General features: G+C 45.8%; 1 pseudogene; it reads right to left on the bottom strand.

Moving 5' to 3' along the window:
• Positions 1 to 1,808: 1,808 nt before the first annotated feature.
• On the bottom strand, positions 1,809 to 3,377 carry LOC116556432 (annotated as a pseudogene).
• Between the last annotated feature and the right edge of the window lie 2,693 nt (positions 3,378 to 6,070).

Below are 6,070 nucleotides of genomic sequence, written 5' to 3'. Positions count from 1 at the left end.
GCTGCACCTATCAACCCATCACCTATGTATTAAGCCCAGCATGCATTGGCTCTTTTCCCTAATGCTCTCCCCTGACCCCACTTTTTTTTTGAGACAGGGTCTCACTCTGTCGTCCAGGTGTGCAGTGGTGCAATTTCAACTCACTGCAACATTCACCTTCTGTGCTCAAACAATCTTCCTACCTCAGCCTCCCAAGTACCTGGGACTATAAGTGTGTGCCACCATGCTTGGCTGGGTTTTGTATTTTTTGTAGAGGCAGGATTTTGCCATGTTGCTCAAGCTAGCCTTGAACTCTAGCAATCCTCCTACCATGGCTTACCAGGCAGGTAATAGAGGCAGCAGGAAGGACAAGTGGGTGCCTATGGCAGCAAGGAAGGTGAGAGGTGACAGGGGCTGGGATGAGGGCTCTGGCAAGGGACATGCATCAAACACCTTACAAAGGCATAAACTCAGGATGAGCAAGGCCACTCCAGGAGCTAATCAGATGCACGCAGCAATTTACATACACACCCATTCATTACGGGCTTAGTTACAAAGACAGAACCCTGGAAACAACAGAAACGTTCACCACGAGAGGGCTGGTTAAATGATGGTGCCCACAGACAAGGGCTGCCGTGTAGTTATGAGAATTATTGTTTTAGAAGAATACTGAACAACACAGGAAGATGTTTACATTGTATCTTGAGTGAAAAAAATCAGGACACAAAACTGAATGTGTATTATGATGCAGGTTGAAAAAAATGGTGTTTTTCTATTTAAAATAAACACCGATATTTCAGTGGCAACTCTCTGGGTGACCTATGGGTTATTTGAATTTTTTCCTACATTTCAGTGTTTCTCAAATGTCTAACAATAAGTGTCTACTTTTATAATTAAGAAAACAGTTATTTTTTACACCTATCATCTCAGCTCCTCGGGAGGTTGAGGTAGGAGAATCACTTGAACCTGGGAGGCGGAGGTTACAGTGAGCTGAGATCGTGCCACTGCACTCCAGCCTGGGTGACAGAGTGAGATTCCGTCAAAAAAAAAAAAAAGAAAGAAAACATAGTTATTTTTTAATTAATAAGGTAAATCTCTCTCAAGCAGGCAAGGGGCAGGTGTGTGAGTGAGAAAGGAAGAGTGTGAGGAGGAAAGAGTTAGACAAAGTGAGTGTTAAATCCGAATCTCCATGTAGACAGAGGTCAGATGTTCTCCCTCTCAGCCTGAGACCCTCCTGCCCTTGAAGAAGCTTCCTAAAACCAGCTCAGATCTCCTCCTCTGTTCCCCTGCCTCTTTGCATGTTTCTGGAAGGCCTCAATAGTGTATTATGCACAGCCTGCCTGTGGTCTGGCCACCGGGAGGCTGAAGAATGCAGATGCCTGGGCCCTGACGTTTCCACCCTGGGACCACCCCTTCCTACCCCTAGTCTTCTCCATCTTACTAATTGCTTAACCCTCTCAACAGAGGCCATGAGTATGGCTACGGGGAGTGTGGACTCTGAAGCCAGACCACCTGGGTTGGAATTCTGGCTCTGGCATGCACTTGCTGGGCTCAGTACCCTCAACCATGATATATTTATAGTATATATAATATATATATATAAAAGAGTATAGTGTATATATATGCATATTATATAGCATACAATAAATAAATATAACATGTAATATATATATTGTTTTTAGTTTTGTTAAAAAGCATTCTGACATGTCAGAAATGGGGGTTCAGGAGTGGTAGTGATGCAGAAGAAGGAAGCCATGGGGTGTGGGCTGTCAGGGGTGGAGGCACTGTTGTCTCCTTCACCCCCTCCCTAGTGTCCTCTTATGAAGGATAGATGGTCACCTTCCACAATGGGGGAGTCGTCTACCATGTCTGTTCGAAGTAGGAGGAGATGTCGAGCTCATCAGGCAGCTCACTAAGGTTGACCTCAAAGCAATCCTGCACATCATTGAGGATCTTGGCATCAATCTCAGTGGACACAAATGTGATAGCCAAGCCCTTGGTGCCAAACCGACCTGCTCTGGCCACTCAATGCAGGCAGGTGTCAGAGTCCTCAGGCGTGTCATAATTAAAATCCATGTTCACCCACTTAATGCTTATGCTTCAGCCAAGTAGGTTAGTAGCCACAAGAATTTGCCACTGAAAACCTTTGAACTGCTGATACTGAGAAAGCCTCTGCTCCTGGGGCATCGCCCGGTAGGTGGCAATGGCTGGGAAGTTCTGCTCCACCAGTAGCTGGGCCGAGGCAATGTGCCGATGCACAGACTTCACAAAGATCACCACCTGGTTGAACTCAAGGACATCCAGAAGATCAAACAGCTTCCGATTCTTCTCGTTGTCCTTTAGTTTCATGTAGTACTGCTGCAACCCATGCAGCGTCAACTTCTTCACATCATCCATGAAGATCTCCACCGGATCTTGCATGAACTTGTGGCGGACTGGACAGATCTCTTTGCTCAAGGTAGCCCTGAACATCATGACCTGCTTCTCATGGCGGTGTCATGCGAAAAATATCCTGGGCATCATGACCCACGTCGAGCTGTTCAAACATCTTATCACATTCATTCAAAATGAAGTGTTCAATGTGTTTGAGATTGAGGCTCTTATTCTCAAGCCAGGGCTAGGATAGGCCAGCAGTACCTATTCCCCAGAGCGGAGGAGCAGCAGTGTGTGAAAACATGCATGGCCTGTACAACAGCATCTGATGCACGACCATTCCCTGTAAGTGGTGGCTGTTCCTACCCTTCCAGTTACTCAGGCTGAAAACCCAAGGGTCATCCCTGATTCCCCCTTTCCCTCATTCCAGCACCCTTGCCGCCAGCACCTGCAGGTCCCATCGTTTCTCAGCCTTGCACTGCCTCCCCAGCCCATGCGACTGTCCTCTCTTGCCGGCACTGCTGTCCTTGTTTCCTTTCAGTCCAGCCTCCTCTCACCAGCCAGAGGGACTTGTGAAGATGAAAACTGTATGATGCTACTCCTCTGGTGGAGTTTCGAAGACAACTCAAACTTTTTGCCATGGCCTATAAGGCCCTAGTGAGTCCTCTTACAGGAAAGAAATAGAAATTTAAACAACAGAACAGTATTTTGCCTTCAGATTAGCAAAGATTTTTAAAAATAAAAATAAGACACAGTGTCGGTGACAATGGGGTGAAACCGCAGTTTTAGCCTGAGAACTTCCTGTTCCAGCATTTTGAGGTCAGGAAAGATGTCTGACAAGTGGACTGAGAAGGAGTTAGATAGGGGAGAACCAGGTCAGTGGAGGTTAGGGAAGCCAAGAGGAGTGAGTATTTTCAGAAGGAAGGGGGTCTCTTGGGCCACTGAGAGGTCAGAGAAGATGTGAACAGGGAACTGACCATGGCTGGGGCCACAGTGGTTCCAGTGGAAGGGAAGAGGAAAGCCATATTCCCACAAAGGCAGAGAGAGGAGCCTACGAATGACGATGGCAGAGTGTGTGCGTGTGTGTGTGTGTGTGTGTGTGTGTGTGTGTGTGTGTTGTGGTTGGTGGCAGCTGCTGCAGTTGAGGAGATGGTGAGGAGACAGCAGCCCAAGGAGAAGTCTGAAAGGTAAGGAGAGCTCTCTGCAGGGTGCAGGGAGGGTTGACTGAGAGGGTCCTGAGAGCCTGGTGGAGGAGCAGCAGGAAGTAGGAAGGAAGGAAGGAACTTCAGGAAGTGGCAGGCTTTGCTCAACGTCCCAAGGGGTTCCCAGCTTAAAGCTCATTAGAAAAAACAAAGGAAAGCACCTGAGTATCATGAGTTTGGTTCTAGATGGCAATTTCTCCTGGAGCCTTTTTATTTTCGTTGGTAAGAAAGATTGTTTTGATCACTGCCTTAGAGAAAACTTAATTCTGATAAGGAATGTCTGAGTTTGTATCAATTTAAGGATTCTCCGCAGGAGAAATGAGCTGGTGATGTAAGGGCCCCACAAGAGGAGAAGACAAACACCTGGCCCCCAACCTTGTGTGTGGGTGTGTGTGTGTGTGTGTGTCTGTCTGTCTGTCTGTCTGCCGTCTCCTAGTTCTAGTTAGAACTCAGAGAGCAAATAAGTGTATTTTGAGTCATTTGTTGGGACAGGGCAGTTGGGTGAGGATGGGGTTAGGGACTATTGTTTGGAGCTCAAAGACAGTAAAATGCTTTCCGTTTTGGTGTCTCAAAAGTGTGGGTTAGGGGGAGCAGCATATAAGAAAACTTTCCTTGCCCATCTGGGTTCCACATTTCCTTCCAAATTCTGCTTAGAGTTCGCAACCTCCAGGAAGCCTTCTCTCCCACCTCACCTGAGTCCTAGCTATCATTTGAGTCTGAGTTGGCCTGGACAGATTTGTGTCACAGGACCAAGCATAGATGCTCACACTGCAGCACCTAGGGGAATCTCCCTCTCTCTGGGCCTTGGTTTCATTATCTATACATCAAAGAGGATGACGGTGACTCTGACCCTTACAGTCTCTGGTCCTAAGGGCACCCAGGGAGTGTGAGAGTAGGCAGGGTGAGGAGAAGCAGCAGACACCCCTGTTATCTACGGGATGGTATGCTAGACCTTTTTCATCCATTATCTCATTTAATTTCACAACAATCCTATGTGCTGGGAACTATGACCGTTCTCATTTTACAGATGAGGAAACAGGGCCTTAGAGATGTTAAATGATTTGCCCAAGGCTGATCTGACAGGAAATGGCCAGGCTGCATTGGACACAGTCACCTGGCCTTATAAGAATCTGGGGAGGGGCCGGGCAGCCCTTGTGGCAATTCCCCCAGAGTGAGCAGGGGCCTCTGAGAGGTCCTGTGCCTCTCTGATCTCTTGCTCAACTGACTGTGTGTTGTCTGTCTCAGTCTTGGAAACTCCTAGGGATCATAATTACACACTGTCTTTTCTCTAGGTCAAGGACTGAAAAATTAAATTCTTACAGGGCCAGGCAGTAATTAAGTGAAGTGGGCAGAGCAAGTGCAAATGCGTTTGTTGCCTGAGTGGTGGTAAATGCAGCTCCTGAAGAGCACTTGTTTCTCAGGGACGACTGCTTCTCAGCTTCAGCCAATTGTTACCTCCTGGTGTCAGGGCTCAGCATTATCAGAACCTTTGGTCTTTCCAGAGAAGCTGCATTTCCTGATTTTTTAAAAGTTGGTCTAAATCTGCTGGTTCTGAGCAGTATTTTAAAACAACAAATGAATAAATGAATAAAATACATTAACAGACTGAATATTGCTCTGCCAGGTGACAGTTTTGCAACCTCTGAAGCCTGATTTCATCCCTGCCTTGTCCAGGCAAGCTTCATTGAAAGTCTCCTTTTCTATGGTTGCTCACAAAGTGGTGCTGATGCCCTTGGGTGGGACCATGGTTTGGTGTTTGTGGAGAAGTGGGAAGAAGTCTCCCAGAAGTCTCTTCCTTTACCACTCCCCACTCCCAACTGTCACTGCAGCCCTCAAGCACACTTCAGTGCTTTCCAAGGGTGGGGCAGGTATTAACAAGAATGGGTCCCAGTTTCAGACCTCTTTGAGTAGTTTTCCAGCTGGACTTTCAACAACAATGTTAGATGGCATCCTCACAGGAATAGCAGCCCCTTGAATTTATAACCTCAATCCTCAAAGTTCTCTGAGAAGACTAGAGAAATAGTAGCTGGGGCGAGGTGAATGTCATACACATATTCTAAGATGATCAACACACAAGGGAACAAGATGCTATAAGCAAGTGCTAGTAGAAACAACAGACAATAGAAACAGACTCATGCAGACTTCAGATATTGGAATTATTAGACATAGACTATAGAATAACCATGCTTACTGTGTTCAAAGAAATAAAAAACACCAGCTTGAAAACTTCATCAGGGAACTGAAAACTGTTGAATACACAATAATTTTTTTTAAAAAGGAATTATAGAACTAAAATGCAATAGCTAAAACTAAGAACTTGATGGATGAGTGTAAAAACAGATTAGACACAGCTAAAGAGAAAATTACTGAATTGAAATTAAGGTCAGAAAAAACTGTTCAGAGTGTAGCACTGAGAGACAAAAAGATGGGAAATACATCACTATTGAAGAATTTGCTAAAAAAAAAAAAAGGGGAAAAAATGTAAAATACAGAAAGGAGTGTAAAAGACAAGGAGG

Source organism: Sapajus apella, unplaced genomic scaffold, assembly GCF_009761245.1.
Source record: "Sapajus apella isolate SASKATOON/1434 unplaced genomic scaffold, GSC_monkey_1.0 scaffold16, whole genome shotgun sequence".
Taxonomy (NCBI): Eukaryota; Metazoa; Chordata; class Mammalia; order Primates; family Cebidae; genus Sapajus; species Sapajus apella.
The sequence above is the reverse complement of the archived record's forward strand: the minus strand, read 5'-3'. Positions and strand labels throughout refer to the sequence as shown.